The sequence below is a fragment of the Heterocephalus glaber genome, unplaced genomic scaffold (genome assembly GCF_053883595.1).
Source record: "Heterocephalus glaber isolate CG9 unplaced genomic scaffold, H.glaber_assembly_v1.0 deba00001461, whole genome shotgun sequence".
NCBI lineage: Eukaryota > Metazoa > Chordata > Mammalia > Rodentia > Bathyergidae > Heterocephalus > Heterocephalus glaber.
The window spans coordinates 14,819,484-14,837,478 of NW_028258308.1; the positions used below are offsets into that span (position 1 = coordinate 14,819,484).

Below are 17,995 nucleotides of genomic sequence, written 5' to 3' on the forward strand. Positions count from 1 at the left end.
TAAATAATCACTAAAGCAAAATGTTGTGATCTTTTAAATATCTTTGCAGGTAAAATACTAAAAAGATAGTTTAACTAACAGAGAGCCACTTTGGAAAATTTAGTAACAGATATTTGATTCATTTTGAGATAAGAGGTATTTTTATACAAGGAAAAACTTCAACATAAAGTCAAGGGTAATACAGTTTCATTCATGTGTGAAACAGCACTTCCTTTAGTACTTTCTTTACTCAAATGGTATTTTTGGGTTTTTTTGGTTTTTTTTGGTACTGGGGATCGAACTCGGGACCTTGCACTTGAGAGGCAGGCACCAGAATCACTGAGCTAAATCCCTGGCCCCTCAAATGGGATTTTATCATTGAGGTCTTCCTAACTACTCTCTACATAAGAAACAATGCTTTCACAAGTCCCCTGGGTGTATCAGAACTTTCCACCCCCTTTACCTTGTTTTATTCTTTCACATCTTTTTATTATCAGTTAGAATATTGTATACTACATTATACATAAAAATATATACATCCTGTATATTTATTTATTATATGATTTTCATCAGTAAAACATACATTCTGCAAAATGCTTATTCAAACCTCATTGTTCAACTAGGTGATTAGTGTATATTAGATGAACATTAAGTATTTATTTGATGGAAAACGAAAGATGCTTCAGTGACTAAGTAAGATTTTTTAAAGGCCATAGCTTCTTGGCCTTTTGGCTAAGATCAAGTGTAGAATTTTTAAAGGCCAAAGGAATTCAGTTCTACAAATAAATTCATATAGGAAAATTAATTCATTGATTAAGGTTCTTTTTCAATGGTAGGACATAGAATGCAATTTGAACACATGCTTTTTAAATGTAAGAAAGAATACAATATATGCAACATTCCAACTTCCTTTAATTTGTTAAATTGTGGTTATTACCATAAACCTAAATTACTAATTTTTTATTAGGTTGGAGGTCATGCTGACATTACATAAATTACACATTTTTTGCCTTGCTCTCAATGTATTATCAAATTTAATTAATATTTAGTAAGTATATTTATACTAAATGATTCTATAATAGTGTTATAATAGATATAAAATAATTTTACTGTGTTTATTGATGCATAGAAAACATTTCAGGTAAAATTGAGATTATACAAATATTTCTTTTGGAGTCAGTGCAGGTACTGATCTGAATTATCAATAATACATTACAGAAAAACTTTTCTCCCTACCAGTAATGGTCCTTCTACACTGTCAAGCTCTCTTCAGAGAGTACAAATTGTTTTAGGAAGAGAAAGAAAAAACAAAAATCATAAGTTAAATTTAAACTATTTAAGTTGTTCACTACTTCTTTTTAACTGGGATAACAGAGAACAAAGAAAGTAAATACCTATACAGACCTCAAACTTCTCTCTTCTGATACTTCCCCAGTATATTCTAATCTTCTCTGCTTTCTAGAATACGCTGTCACTTAGTCTTCTTAAGGCAGTATGACATGTGGTGTCTTTGGAATATCTCTTCCATTGCTATGTTAAACTGTTGTTTATCTTGGTTTCCAGCAGTACAGACAAATGTTTGATGTGATCAAAAATGTAGGAACAAGAAAATGTGACATATATGAGTAAGAAAATACCAAGAGTGTGCAACCAAAATGTTACATTTAAGACACAGTCTTCTTCATCTTAGATGTACTTTAAAGCTTCCTCTGTGGTGCTAGAATGCCAATAAGTGGATTCTCCAAATATAAAATGTACACATCTGCCTAAAAACTTTCAGTGTTCTTTCACTGCTTAAACCCTAAAATACTAATAGCTTGCCTAGGTGAATAGTCATCCTTTTATAAAATGTTTTATTTTTGCACTTTCTTCTCCCATTGCATAAAATCTGTTTAAAAGCAAAGAGTTTACCCAAATTATGTCTTTGTTCTGGCCACATGCATAAAGTACATGAGTGAAGTATTTGTCTCATTCCTCGGTTCTTACACATGTCCCAACTGTTCAACATCCACCTTAAATTACTTCTCTTCCCTGAACTCTTATAGCATCCCTAAAGCATCATGCTCTGGCATTGTTTTCCATGGTATTTTTTATCTTTTTAATATACAATTATTCTCCATTATGTGGATAAAAGTTGACCAATATTATAACTTTTTGGATCCCTAAGACTTAGCTAATAATGAGCATTCATTAAATTTTGCTGATACTAATAACAGTGATGATGATGATAAGAATCATGACTTCCAAACTATATTGTATGTTCTTGGAAAGGGTCATGCATTCCAGAAGAAATGAGATGTAGAAATAGTTCACTAGTGGGAAAATTAATTTTCTTAAATAGAAATCAATTTTTCAAATCATTATTTTTATGTATTAGGATATTTTATTAGAGTATGGAGGTTACTCAATACACTTTGATGCCAAATTAGGAATTAAATAAAATGCCACATGATATATGTGCCATATATTTTATAGTACAAAATATTTTAATACAATCTTACCATGATATTCATATCTTTAATTTTTCATTAACAATTTTGCTCCTATGATAGTTGTTCTTAAAATATCATGTAAGTTATAATTTCACATACACCATGAATCCCAGTTATTAAAGAAGATGAAAAAAAGATATGTTATTGTTAGATTTTTCTAAGTGTTCATGGTGAGTGATGGCCCAGTTTTTTAGTGCTAAATATTTTAGAAATTATTCAACTCCACTGATGTAGAATCTACTTCTCATTCTCTTCTAATCTAACCCCTAGGGCCACTGTTATATGAATATCTCACCCTGCTAAATTAAGAAGCCTCTCCTTGTTGTTTTGTGTGTACCTTTTTTAGGCCATCAGCAGACAAAATGGAAATTGTATTTTGTAACCCACAGTGTGGTCCACAGGGGAAATGAAGAGTTGATAAGTATGTATCCAGTATACTTATTCTAAGTGATAAATAAAACGTGAGACCAGAAACACAGAAGAAGCCATGGAATGAAATTGTCAATCTAGAAATTTTCAAATTGAAAATCTCGCCTAACTTTTCTACAAACAGCAGTTTCCTAGAATCAAAGACCCAGCTCTGCTCTCCTGGGTTCAATTTAGAAGAAGAAAAAAAAGCAGAAAGAATGTTCATTTGGAATGCATGGACTCCTGCTGGTGCCTCAATTGTGAGGATGATGTCATTTTCAGTACTTTATGGGATGGAATATAGCATAAAAGATCAAAGACATGGACAGCTTATTGCTTATATTAATAAAATAATCAATTAACTTAGTTTTTTATTCAGGTAAAAGATATCACTTTTATTTGCTTTATAAAACCTTGAAATATTACTTCTTAAAAATGCTTATTGTTCAAATGGCATCTACTACATTCCCCCTGAAACTCACCTTTTACATAAGGGTGCATAGAGCATTTTGTCTTACCCATCTCTAAAACTTACCATTCCACTTGAAGAAATAAAATTTCGTTATTACTGAACTGAGAAAAAATTTTAAAAACATATATTGACCAACTTAATGCAACACACTTTTATTTCTTGACATAGGATTCAGTTTTTATCTTAACTGCTCTCAGTCAAATGTTATAGAATCTAAGCTTCATTATTCCATCACAAAACATTTTTTATACTACACTTGTACTCCTGAAAACTTCTACAGCATTTAAGTTCAAAAAATCAAGACATAGCTCTGTGTTTGAATCTTGACTTACACCTTGCTGAGTGGTCTCAAGTTCTCATATATAACATGGGAATAAAGGTAGGACTTAACTCTAGAATTTTCTGTAACATTTAAATATATAAACAGAGCTCAGCACAGTGCTTGTCTGCAAAAGGGTTTAATAAGTGGCAGCTCTTCTGATGACCAAGTATGGGATTCTGAAAGGACTGGCAGAGCCAGGGCACGCAGCTTCCAAACAAGTTATACACAAAACCAAAGCTATAGATGAATCAAATTTAAATGTTTCTTACTTATATATCTAAAACCTTTGTTGATTTTTACTGTCCTATTAGGTAAAAACTACAAAACTTCTTTAGGAATCATTTTCTGTTTTTTGGTTTTTTGTTTTTTTTTTTACTATTGTACAGGTTAAAGCATTGAAAGTGTTATAGGCAGTTTACCAGGATCAAAGTGGTAAACTGTTCATTTGAGAAGTTTTAAATTTGTTATGGTAGAAAAAAAAACATAGTGTTTGGGGTTGGAGGGAGAAAGATTTTTCCTGAAATGACATGTTTAGGAAGAATAGAAAAGAGAAATCTATGCATTTACAGCTATGCTTGGCACATGCCTGTGATCCAAGCACTCTTGGGAGGCTGAGGCAGAAGAACTGCAAATTCAAATCCAGTCTTAGTAACTTAGTCAATTATTTAGACTCTTCTCAAAATTAAAAAAAAAATTAAATGGGGCTGAGCATACAGCCTGGTGTGAAGGCCTAGGTTACGAATTCCTGTACCAGGAAAAACAAAACACACTTAGCATTTACAATTGCTTAGACAATCCCAGCAGCAGCAGCATCCTATCAGAGGAAGCTGCAAAACTCCAACATGGGCACTTCTGGTGTCTACCCCTGAACCACATGCTGATGCTTATAAAATATCTTCCACCACATTGAAAAGTCAAGAGACAAAGCAATAATTAACCTACCAGGAACATTTTGTGCAACTGCGTGATTGGATATTTTCAACAGATATTCACCTTGTAAACTAACAAAGAGCTTGGGTTGCAATGATTCCAACCTATTATTATACTATTGATCACTTTGTTCACAAAACCATTTACTTTTAAGGTCTCTAATAACCATCAGCATGCTTTAAATCATACTTTTAATGAGGAGGATTCTCCAGATCCAAAGCATCACTTACTTTGGTTATCTGGAGTTGCTCACTCCTATACAAAGTACAAATGTGTAAGTAGATGGGAGAAATTTATGCAATGGGCAATATACTTGTAAATATACTAGCAATTTTCTGAGTAAAGTAACCCTGCTGTGAATCTTGCTGTGGAGTAAATTTTTATTCTCTGATTTATATTTTGAGTCAATTCAGGCTTTCATATGTGTATGGGAATCTCAAAATTTCAAACATTTGAAAGACACAGGAATGAAGAAATATGGAGTACCTAGAATGTGCCAAACAGTGTGATAATGCTTTGTTTAATTTATACTACCTAATTATTCCTAAACCAGTATCAGAAATTAGTGAGCTAAATTTGAAAGAGTTAAGTGACCTGCCCAAGGTGATGTGTACTTTTCTATATATGTATGTCTCATACTAGTGAGGTTAGAAACCCAGGCGTGTCTTATCTTCAGCATTCATTTGCTGTTTTTAAGCAACATGTGAGTTGTAGATATTTAGAGGAATATCAGATTTAGTACACATATGGAAACCTCCCAACAAGCATATTCTGAGTGGTAAATAAACAATTTGTCTCCATGCAATACCATTTATTGCACATAGGTGTTATAATAAATAAAATACAAATCCACCTAAAATATTGCTCAAGTACACTGTACTTAGTGAACATTTTTGCTTTATTCAATAAGCAGTGAAAGTACAACAACTAAAAATGGGAGTTCCATGAGATTTTGACATTTAAAATTAATTCTTCCAAAGTGGGGAACCTATTAAACCATATGCAAACAGATACACACTTTTAAATATTTAACCTCTCTGAACAGTAAGTAAACAAAAATATTTCCAGTTTTAAAGATAATTCCCCAAGTATAGTCACATTCTGGCATGTAACAATCTTGTTAAGCTTTCCATGGGCTCCAGTGTTAGAGTCGTGGAATCAGGCCCAAAAATAACATTTGCAACTGTCAATCCAATGGTGTCTGCACAGGCACTACTAAGGGTGAGAACATCTTTTCAGTCTTTACAGTCATATTAATATGTAGATACCAAGCTGTGCTAATAACGTGACTACCAAAGTGACATTTAACCTACATTATCCTCTATTGCCACTTCTTCTGGTAACTTCCAATCTATATATTTACCAATATGTAAAACTTGAGATGCTGTTAAACATCCTATGTAGGAATTGATATCATAGGTGGCAAGGCAGCCTGAACATGGTGGGAACATTTTCTCTAGTGTGCCAGTGATGGCTCTGTAGTGAATGATAATTTTCAAAAGGTACATCTTTGCAGCATTAAATAGCATTTTAATGACTTCAAACAGTCCTAGTAGAACTTATAACAGAGCTACAATAATGACTTAAGGCACTGGGGAGAGATGGGAACAATAAGTTTAGTTTTTCTTTTATTTCAATAATTGTTTTGATTTTCTTTTTGACCTCTATCAGGCAGCTAATGAAGTTAGTGATTTGGGGTCTAGACAAATATTTTGGCTTGACACACTATTGAGATGATTGAAATAACTTTCTTTAGATCTACATTTTTTGTGTGGAATAATTGGGAACAGGAGCTCTTTCTCTGTGTGCTAGGTAGAAAATGTTTACCAACACCTTGCTCGGATCACTGTGCTCTGCTTTTAGGGTAAACTTGCTATTAGCCTTAAAATCAGTGACCAACTGTTTATTGACATCAAACTATTTTTCTGCAAATATCTACTTAGGACTTTTATTAATAGTGTTTAAAATACTTATGTGGGATCCCAGCTGTCTTTCACTCCTTTAGACTCTTTGTACTCTTAATTTCGACCAACTGTCAAATAAAGATTAGATGAGAATTAAAAGTGCCAGGAATTCTGGTCCTGTTGTTAAAATGAGCTATCCATAGACTTTGCTAGAGGGTAGAGGGAGGATGAGAGATTTCACTAGTATATATTACTGTCTGAGCTTCAGAAATAAGAGAGTTTATCAAAACTTAAACTCAGTTTGTATAATTTCTTGGACACCCATCATACTCAATACCAAATGTCTGACATCAGCATCTAGGTTAAATGTGACATATGGCCATAGTCTCTGTATCATATTTTCATTCACTTATGTTTCTTAATACCTCAGTGTGTAGATATAATGTGGCTAACACCTCATCAAACATAAACTTAGTATGTCTGTAGGCCTTCTTTGCTGTCCTTCACCTTCAAAGCTTCTCCCCATTAAGTGAAATAGACTCCTACATTATCTAAATTTAATCTTACATTTAATATATTTTTAGAAATGCTTTTATCTGAAAGCATAATTTCCATTTCTTAGTACATCACTTTAAATACACACATGAAGGATTCTTTTTAAACACAAATGATTGATAGATAATAAAAGTCTATTCGCTATCATATGTGTAACACCTATTTCAGGTGAGAAGAGTTAAACTTGTACAACAAAAGTAGAAAAACATGAATGTTTTTGGTCAAAGCTTGTTAGGTTCCAATTCTCACAAAGGAAAAACATCTCATGTATAATGCATGTAGCATCCAAAGTACATACCAATTGCATTTGCAGACACAGCACAATTCAGCAAATACTACTCAGAATCATGTGGCTTACAGAAGTGATTAGCTCATTTTGCTGTACAAATGTTGAGATTGTCAACTACTTATTTTCTATAAGAAGATGAGCATTGATTCCATGCTTTGAGAGAAAGTTTGAGTCATACATTAAAATTCCTGCCTCATGTAGATAATAATTTAATCTCAAGTCCTCATAATTCAGTTTAAAAGATATTTGAATTTATTATAATTCCTCAAAGTAAAAAGAAAATGCTGCTGATCTTTTCAAATTGCTTATGTATGTCAAAAGCCAGCTCCCTGAATATAGGTCATAAAACAACCTGTTGATAAAGCAAATCTGTGTTGACTGTTTATTTCAAGAGGTGATTACTTCCCATACAGAATCTTAGTAGCACCTTAGACAGGGTAAGGAAAAGTAGAATATTCTTGAAATTTTAGAAGTTTTTGAACATGAGTTTAAGATTGGTCAAGTTCATCATTTAGTGGTTTAACTTTGGTACCCAGCAAGACAAAACTATAAAAGTCTGTCATGTAGATTTGATGAGCTATCTAGTGTAACTAGTTCCATACATTCAGGAAATTCCTGAAACAAAAAACAAAATCATTTATAGTTTTCTCCCTTTGGATAAAAATTTCCTAAAATAACAAAGATATGCTAATTGAGACAATAAGCTATGGGGTTGCACATGATTTTGGTTACAAATTGAAAATAGAAACTTCAACACCAGCCAATTAACATACCCATAATACATATATTTTTCTTTGTACTGCAAGCTGCTATATGCAAAAATACAGTTTTTAACTTAGGAATTAAAACAACTATAAATGCTTGGATATGTTAGCCAAGTATTTTTATTGTATTGTAGACTTTAAAATTATGATCTGTACAATCAAAATAATTTTGAAAATATATCTAGTAGTTCAGTATCACAATAAAGAAAACAAATCCAATTCTAAAATGTGTTAGGAAGGCTAGCTATACTACCCTACTAGAGGCTGTCTGAGTCTGTTCAGCTTGCTGTAACAAAAACATTACACATGAGGTAGCTCAGGGACCATGCATTTCTCACAGTTATGGGTGCTGAATAGTCTTAGATGAAGGTATTGCCTATTGGTTGTCTATTGGTGAGGAACCGTTTCCCAGTTCATAGATAAATGTCTTCATGTACCCCTGTTTGGTGAAAGGGGAAGGGGAACCTTTATAAGGGTACCAGTCTCATTCGTGAGATGACCTAAACACCTTCCAAAGGGCCCACCTTCTACTACCTACCATTCCTATGGGAGTTAAGATTCCAACCTATGAATTTTGGGAAACGCAGATAAATCACATGTAACAAAGAAGGGAAAATCAACATAGTATGAAGCCTAAAGTGAAAATAATTATTAAATTATCATAAAATAAGGATATTCTAATAGACTTATGTAGGAAACAAACAAATATATTATAATTTAATGTTCTTCATTTTTACTTTCTGCATAGCCAGAGTGTAAGAAAGATGTTTTGGTGTTTGGCCCATAACCAATATTTGTGTAAGTTGTTTCCCATTCTTTTGTTCTGCATAACTGTCACTCTCCTGATCTTGTGTAAATAAGAAAACTATTTTTCAAGGAGATTGTTGACAGGCCTGGGAAGAGAGAGCTACAAAAGGGTAGAGAAGACTCTTGAACCCAGGCCTTCTGAACTGGAATTCTTCTTGTAACCCAAGGGGTTACCAAGCATTATTTTTCCAAACTTCATTTGCTGTTGTTTTTAAGAACACAATTCAGAAATCTCTGCATAAGATGCCCGTGGATATTTCTAATATTTGATCAATTTTTGCCAGTAGAACAATTTAAATAGAATCACTAAGCAAAACAAAAATACACACAAAAATCTTCCCACTACCTCCCCTTTGTCCCAGTCCTCTGATGTTTTCTCCTTCACATTTTCCTACTATTCTTATCACATGGAAAACTGCTCCTAGAGGAAACTATCTGAAATTCATTGATATTATAATTTTTTTAAAAAAAAAAAAGCACTAATGACCACTAAAAGTATTAATTTCTGATCCTTCTCCCTTCCACTGGGATTTGTGCATTCCAAGTAATTAGGTAGAGGAATGCTGCTTTAATTGTCAATAAGAGCCTGTGGATTTTTGTTGTTTTTTAATTTCAGCAGAGAAAGCAATCATTTTCTATCACTTTTGAAGGGAAGCGTATGTTATATATATGCTAGGTTTTTATAGTCATGATCACCTCATTCTCTCTGAGAAATAAAAGAATTTCATACTTTATCAGATGCAAAGATTAAAACTAATATATTTTTTCACACTCTCAGATTCTGTGAAGTAGCAGCACAATATATTTTTGGTAAGGGGAAATTTTGTCTCGTTTTTTGATTATATATGTAGATTTCCCTTGATGTTTCATTGATTCATCCAAAGAATTATTGATCCCTCTACTGTGACTTATTTCCATGACCTTAGAATTTTGTTGTGAGCAAAAGAGATGATAGCTCTGCCCTTGTACTCCTTGTATTTTATGAGTTTTTTCCCCCTAGGAATTCAATGTCCATGAATAAGGAACTTCAATTTCATCTTTCCTGAGAAAATGAACTCAAATATAGTTGAGCCTCCAAAACATAAGTTGTATAGATCATATCATAACATTTCATTAACTAATGATTATTAACCATTACCTATCTTACTTCAAGATACTAAGGGACAGGCTACTATCTGACACACTGGGGAAAATGAAATAGTGCAGACTGGTGCAACTACTGTGGAAATCAATATGGAGACACCTCAGAAAACTAGGCTTAGAGGTCCCATTTGGCCCAGCTATTCCCCTGCTTGGTGTCTTCCCAAAAGAATGAAAAGAATCATGCCACAGTGATATATGCGCACCCATGTTTATAGCAGCACAGTTTGTAATAGCTAAAACTTGGAAACAGCCCAGTTGCCCATCAGCTGGAGACTGGATAAAGATGTGTTTTTTTTTGTTTGTTTGTTTGTTTGTTTTTTTAGTAAAATGGAGTACTACTCAGCCCTAATGAATGAGAAACTAGAGGCATTATAGCTAAATGGATGCACATTGAGGCCATACTCTTAAGTGAAATAAATAGGACACACATGGGTAAATGCCAAATAGTTTCTCTGGTGTGAGAAACTGAAAGTGTAAATAAGGACCAAAAGGTATAATAGATAATGTGAAAGAGGAATAAAAGTCCAAAGAAGGAAAAGTGGGAGGGGTAGGGGAAAGGAAAGAAGGGAAAGAAATAAATCTGAGAAAAGAAAAAAATGGAAAAAAAGTCATTGTAAATAGGGAGGGGTGGAGGGGGTGAAAGGAGGGCAGGAGAATGAGGAAAAAAATAAGAACCAAGATATATCATGTAAAGGTACAAATTCCCAATGGTGAATGTCATCATATTGTATACCTAAAAAGTACCAATAAAGTTAATGAATTAAAAAAAAAGAGATGTGCATAGTAGGGAGATTGTCCAGTAATAAGTAGAGTTCAGGATAAAAGAATGCCTGGGGTTCATGTGCATTAGGAGCTAAAAATATAGAAGGCAATTGAGCCATAATTTAAAATATTTCCTAATTTTGACTCTGCATGTGCAAGGGGGAACTGTACCAATTCCGAATATTATACTGTACATGTAGCTCTAGAGATTTGGTTTAGAATACATGAGTTATAAAAGAGTTAATTTTCTGAACAAATTGTTCATGCATTTTTCAAATGCCCAATAAACCTGATAGCCCTGGAGAGCAGCTCAAACACTGGGAGATTCTGGCTCAGTGTGTACCAGAATTGGGTTAAGAGAACTATATAAGGATCGGGAAAAAAATGGAATCATAGAAATTAGAAATAAAAGGGCCTGTTAGATCATATTGTCCATCCCCTGCCAAGGCAAATTGTTGCTGACAGTATATTATAGCTTTATTCTTTGCAGTAGATTTTTACAGACTTCCCAGGAGAGATTTCAGATCTGTCCAGAATAATGAATGGGGTGATTTTTTTTTTCTTTTGACATCTAACTATTAGAAAGCACAGCTTTTTACTGACAACACTAGTTTGGGAAACACATTGAAATCCAGCATCAATTTCCATTAGCTTTGTGTGTTAGTAGATAAAATATACAGGTGTGGCTATTGAGAAGGGAGGCTTATGACATTTTTTTCGAGTTTAGCAGATTGCTTTTCTGAGATGCAATATACTTAAACTGATATGCTCAGTATTTAAGAGAACTGAAAGGATGTCGATAAACTTGAAGAAACATTAAAAATTGAAAAATTTAAAACTCCTATAGCTTCTTGGTCTTTTGGCTAATATCCAGTGTAGAAAAAATTCCTTACACTATCAATTCAGTTACTTGATTTTATTGGAATATATATTCCATAGTTAGATAGAATGATAGATAGATCCACTTAAGCCCTAGCTCTGCGTGGTTCATTAAGACATATAAACAGTTTTCCTTTAATTCATTTAATTGATACACACACCACTTCTGTATGACATAATACCGGAATGTTTCTTTTGTAGGTGAGTCAGTGGGATCTGGAAAAAGTCAAAGAACATGGTCAGAAAAATAGTAGCAGTGTGAGAACTTGAACCCAGGACCGCAGACTCCTACCCTAGTTCTGTTTATCCTACTGATGTTGGTGGAAAGAAATATATGAAAGTAAAATGTTGGAAAATAAATCTGTTATGGTTATTTATCTTAATCACTTGTAAGGGTTTTTAATTCAAGTGATGGAAATCTCATCAGAAAATCAATTTTACAGCCTTTTCCACTATGTTTATGTCCATTTTTTTTTAGAAATTGACAAATATCTTTTTTCTCCTCTCAGTCTTTCACAACTAATTTTAAAAATAGCAAAATAGCAAACAAAAGCTTGTTTTATCACTCATAAGCTACTTTCACTAATGGAGAATTTATGGCCTCATATTCTTGCATCTGGTTGTCTTTGGAAGAAAAATTAATTATAAAATCTTGTATCTGGGTCAAAAAATGTTAATTTAGGTGCTTTAACAGTTTGTAGAATGTTGGTTTTTTCCATTTTTTTAGTTAACTTTTAATTATTTATTTATTGCAGTTTATAGAGACTGGGTAGTCAATGTCTACCATTTTATTTAAGGAAAAATAATGATGGTTCAGAGTTAAAAATTCAAACACTGGTAAGTAGTGGGCAAGTTATAAAATACTTGATGAAGTGAGGCAGACATTTTCAAGGGCAAAGTAGGAAGCCTATAGCCCAACCACAGCATCTAACAAGAATTACCTATACTAAGTATTTTGGGCCACATATTCTGGTGTGCAGCTGACAAGCATTAACTTTTTTTTTGGTACTGGGGATCACACTTGGGCCCTTGAGCTTGTGCGGCAGGCAGCAAAAACACTGAGCTAAATCCCTGGCCCCTGGGCATTAACTCTTTCCCACTGCAACTTGAATAAAGAAGTACAACTGTCACCCTCATTTTAAAATCAAGGAAACTTCAGCATAGAGAAGCTAAGTACCTGGCCTAAGGAACACAGTCAAAAAAGGCTAGAACACAGAAGTAAATTCCTCATCCACATTCTCAACCACTGTGTAGGGGCCTCTGACAGCTCCTCAGCCACAAGATCATTTTGGATTGTTTAAGAAAGACAGAAACCCATATTTTTTATAATTTCTTAGTTTTCCAATGTGAGCAAAGACTTAAAATTATATTAAAACACAACGTGATTCCAAGAGAAAACATCTGCAGGCTGAATCTGGGTATAATCCTCCAATTTATGACCTCTGCTTTATGCATAAATAGGACATGAGGAAGACTTACAAATTCCCTGGAAACTTCCTGAACAGGCCAATTTTAGTTTTATACCCCCAGGGCCCTCTCATGAATTAGACTCTGTCCTCTGACTGTGAGCACAGGGTATGAGATGTTCACTGGTCAAAGAGATTTGTAAAATGGGGGCAGAGCATATCTTGGAACCCTCAATAAAACTTCAGAAGGAGAAAGTAAAAGAAGATTCAGGCAAATCCAGCATGCTTTTGTACAGAACTACTATGAGAGTTCCATTTTTAAGCAGGACACATACTGGAACTATTACAAAAGCCACTTTATTTCAGAGCAGTTAAGAATATTGGAAATTAACCCAGATTTGAAGCAGACTCTTGAAATCAAGGCCAAGACCAAAATGTATGTCTTATTACACTCTCATAGCCAGTTAACAAGCTTATGATTCAAATGAGATGGGTAGATCCTAGATGACAAAGATTTTTTTTTTCTCAGTTCAGTGCTTCTCTTTTTTCTCTGAACAGATTTTAAAACATAGGTTATATGTTTTAATTATTAAAGTATTGTCTTAAATCCCAAATGAACTCCCTTACAAAGAAATGGTGCTCCAACAATCCAAAGATTCTTAAGAGATCCTCCAAATGCACATTTAAAATAAAACAAAACTGAAGCTCTAATAATACATAACATATTAATTTATCACTGCTTCAACTGTAGGATTAACTAATTCATTTACAAACACCAGTCATTTGATATCTTCACAGTACGACGAACAGTACAGATGGAATTTGCCCACATTTCTAGAACTACCGAAAGGAAGATCTTGCATTTAAGCATGTCTTCTGATACCAGATTCTATGACTTAACTATTTATTCATTATACCAAGCTACCTCAGATAAGCAGGATTTCCCTAAATAAAAAGAATCATTCATGGATTTAAACCTGGCAGAAATTGGTAATGAATAGTTTTTTAAACTAAGAGTCTGCCTAATACTTTTCTTCTAATGAAAATAATTGTAATTATAATAAGAAAAATATATATTATTTTCATCAATAGTATCTGTTATGGCATGGGGAACACAGTAAAAGAAGTGAGTTTTTAAAGCAATATTCACAGTAATGAAACAAAATGAGATATTTTATTTCCTTAAGTTATACTGCAGTTAGGTTATAAGACTTTTCATTGTTTTTTTTAGATAGTGAACATGGCAAACGACAGTAATGTTCCCCAAATGTAGGTATAATTTGTAACATTTGAAAAGCAACTTTTTAAATTTTTTTTTGGTACCGGGGATTGAACTCAGGACCTCGTGCTTATAAGGCAGGCAGCAGCACCACTGAGCTAAATCTCTGGCCCACTGAAAGGGAATTATTTTATTAATTTTAAAATCGAGATTTTTTTTTTTCAGAATAAATATAAATTTTATGACTCAGTTTTGGAAATGTGGAAGAGAATAGACCAAGACACTTTTTGAAAAAAAGAATCAGTTCACTAAATAGCCTGTTCCACTTAGTATACTACATATGTTTCTTCAAAGCAGGGACTATGTTACGGGTGTCTGTATTTCCTTTCTCAACTCCTACCACAGTGTCCCAGTATCTAATTATACTGGTTGGCATTGGATGAATGATTCAACAAAACAATGAGGGGTGGGAGAGAGAAGAGAAAACAGAGGAGAGATGATTTCTGTATGTTTCGGATAGTTACACCCTGATGGATGCATCCATAACCAAGGTCACTTCTATGAAAAGGCTTGTTTCACTGAGAGGTGCCCTCTGTGCTCACTTACAATATACACATGAACCCCCTCTTTTCATAAATCCACTCTCAGAAAACATAACCTACAGCTTTTAATAAATCCCAGTCTAAAATTCTTACAACTTTGTGTTGTCCAAGGACATTTTATATTTAATTTCTATGTCCTGATAAAGGAAATATAAATACAGGTGTTTTAGGAAAAATGGCAGCAGAGTCTTTCCAAAACCTGAAACACATTCTAGGGGAAAGAATATGGTGGGGCTAAGTAGGAGGAACTGACAGAGATCGGTGGGAAAATGAGGAGGAGCAAGTGAATTACATGTGGTAAATCAAACTAAACAAAGTTGTAACTTATACTGAGATTGTATTTTACTATTCTAAGACCTTCTGGCGGAAATCAAAGCTACTATCTTTTCCAGACAGCCCAGCGGCTCCCTCTATTCCAGGCCCTGATACCCTAAAGACATGTGAAGAGCCATTTTATGGGGCTAGGGATGTACTTCATTGGTTGTCCACTTACCTAGCATAGAATGACCCTGGGTTCTTTCTCTAGCACCACCAAAAGTCATTTTATATAAAAAAGAAAATGATATGAATTAAAGAATTTTGGTTTGAAGTTTCAGAGGCAGTTAATATGGATTTCTAGAACCTTCAGAGAAAAAGCTGGGTTACCTTTCCACCTGGTAAGAAAAGATTCTTATATGCAAAATGAGATGGCACAGTTTTTCATGGGACACTGAGGTATATGTTGAAGGAGGAGAAAAAAGAAAGAAGACAAGAAGAAAATATAAATGCCTACCATTTATTCATATATTGATTTGTCCACTGTACCAATTTTCATAATAATATGTGTAAAATCAAGGAAGGCTATTTTCTTGACTTTACAGAGAAGAAAACTGAGGCAAAAAGAAATTAATAAAACTGTCTCAGAATTTATAGCCATGACAGACTAGTAGTAAGATTTGTTTTTTTTAGTATTTACCCAGGATATGTTTCCATACAAGTACTATTTATCAAATTTTAATTATCTGACCACAATAATATAAAGTTGGAAGTGAGAATATAAATTCATCCAGATGGATCAGCGAACATTCATATATTTAAAAAGTAGTTCTTAGTAAGATAAAGATGTTGAGAAAGGGCTTTCTCCACAAAATTACTGTTATTTCCATAGTTTTAAATCCCTATACAATTTTATTTGTTAATTTAGCAAATTTTGCTTCACTCATAAATATTAAAGATGTTTGGTTTAACTATCTGGCATATATATTTTTACATACGCGTGTACCTTAGAAACTCAATATACTATATAATAAAATATGAGATTTGGTGTCAAAAAGGCCTCTTTTCATATCCTAGTTCCCTATGTGATGCTGAACAAATTTCATTAGCAAATGCAGGTTCAAAGTAGAGAGAGATAAGGTGATACAGTCATTTATAAAAATCACTGCCTTGTAAAATATGCAGACAAAGAAGATGCAAACAGAAAATAGGATGATTTATCCAAGTGTTAGAGCAGTTTGTAGGATAGGAAAGCTATAATTTTCTCTTGCACAGTAGTAGTATTTTCAATATTTTAGCTTAGTAAAGAAGTTAGATTCCAGTTGAAATCAGACAATTAGCAAATTTTATTTAAAATGGGATCATCAGCAATGGTACAATTGAACATGGTGTCCCACCATTACAATGCAATTGCAATGCATTATTGTTGGTGTAGTTTCAGCCCAAAGTGTGTAATTTGAATCTAATTCTGAGAAAACATTGGAAAAGCCAAATTAATGACCATTCTACAAAATGTCTGGTATGTAACTTCCAAAAATGTCAAAGTCATGAAAGTCAGGGAAAGGCTGAAAAATTGTTTCACATTAGAGTCCTAGATTTGAGCTTTTTACTCAAAGAGCAACAAAGCAAACATAATGCATATGAGAATTCTAACTATTCTTGCACTGTTTTCCATTTTTCTATAAATTTGTAATTGTTTTTAAAGAAATTCTTTTTTAAAATGAGATTATGCTGGTAAAGTATTTGACACAGTGACTGACATGCAGTAGGTGTTAAATAAATGTCACTTCTCTTTCATTTCCACAGTCAGCATACAACACTTTTAGTTAGACATAACTTACTGAATGTAATGTCTGCTATTTTAATGTTTTTTAATACAAAATAAAATTGAAAATACCACAAAGACATCAAGAGCCTTATTAGATTATAAATTCCTAGGCTTGAGGATATCGTCCTCTTCCTTTTAGTTTTATCCTCTGGGACTACGATGAGGATTTGGGCAAAGCAGATGTCCAATAACCACTCATTGAATAAACTATTTGTAATTTCTTCAAAAAAATAAAATAGAGATAAAATATTTTATCCTCTGTCATGTATGACATTTGATAATTTACAAATAAGCTTCAGATTTCATTGTCAGTGCGAACTGATCCAAAGGGTTTAAATACTTATATTCAAGTATAAAATTTAACTTGAAGCTTTTCTTCAGAAAAATGAAAAGCAGCAATTGTAATTATGTTTTTTGCTGGTCCGTTGGATCACACATTGAATAGTACCTAACTGTGTTCTTCTATAGGTAAAGGCAAATGTATTTTTTATTAACTATCTTCAAATATTTTGTACTAATGTCCTACCTTTAAATTAAAATGCATACCTCCCAAGCCATTTCAGAAAAGGCTTGGATTTTCATTTTCTGCTGTCTTACATGATTCTGCTGCTCTAAGAGAAACGGAATGAAATCAATCTCATTTCTTGTATATTTTATCACCTGATTTCAGAGACCCTCTGCTTTGATTACTTAAAAGATGGTTTAGTTCTATGATGCTTTCACTGACATACAGATTTAAAGCTTCAGATAAGAATATATGGCTGTTAGAAAAAAAAGGCCTGTGCTCTACTAAAACCTACTGGTAATTTCTCAACTGGAGGTGAGGCTTGTAGAACCTGCACAGATAGGGTAGGAGCAATTTGCACCCACACTCCAACCTTAGGAGAAATACTAACTCTATTCTCCATTTTTAGGGCCTGAAAAGTGTCCCTCAGAAAACTTTTAGCCATTCTCACACTTGTTTTGTGTGATTGCTGAT

The 17,995-nt window shown here is 33.4% G+C and overlaps 1 protein-coding gene, 1 long non-coding RNA gene and 1 pseudogene across 19 annotated transcripts in view; 2 read left to right on the forward strand and 1 right to left on the reverse strand.

The window, feature by feature from the left end:
* The window catches only part of Tenm3 (teneurin transmembrane protein 3), a 2,554,979-nt gene that overhangs the window by 1,077,084 nt on the left and 1,459,900 nt on the right, over positions 1-17,995 (forward strand). The window lies entirely within an intron of this gene.
* The window catches only part of LOC147826736 (uncharacterized), a 54,565-nt gene that overhangs the window by 31,617 nt on the left and 4,953 nt on the right, over positions 1-17,995 (reverse strand). The window lies entirely within an intron of this gene.
* Positions 692-860, forward strand: LOC147826737 (U2 spliceosomal RNA; annotated as a pseudogene).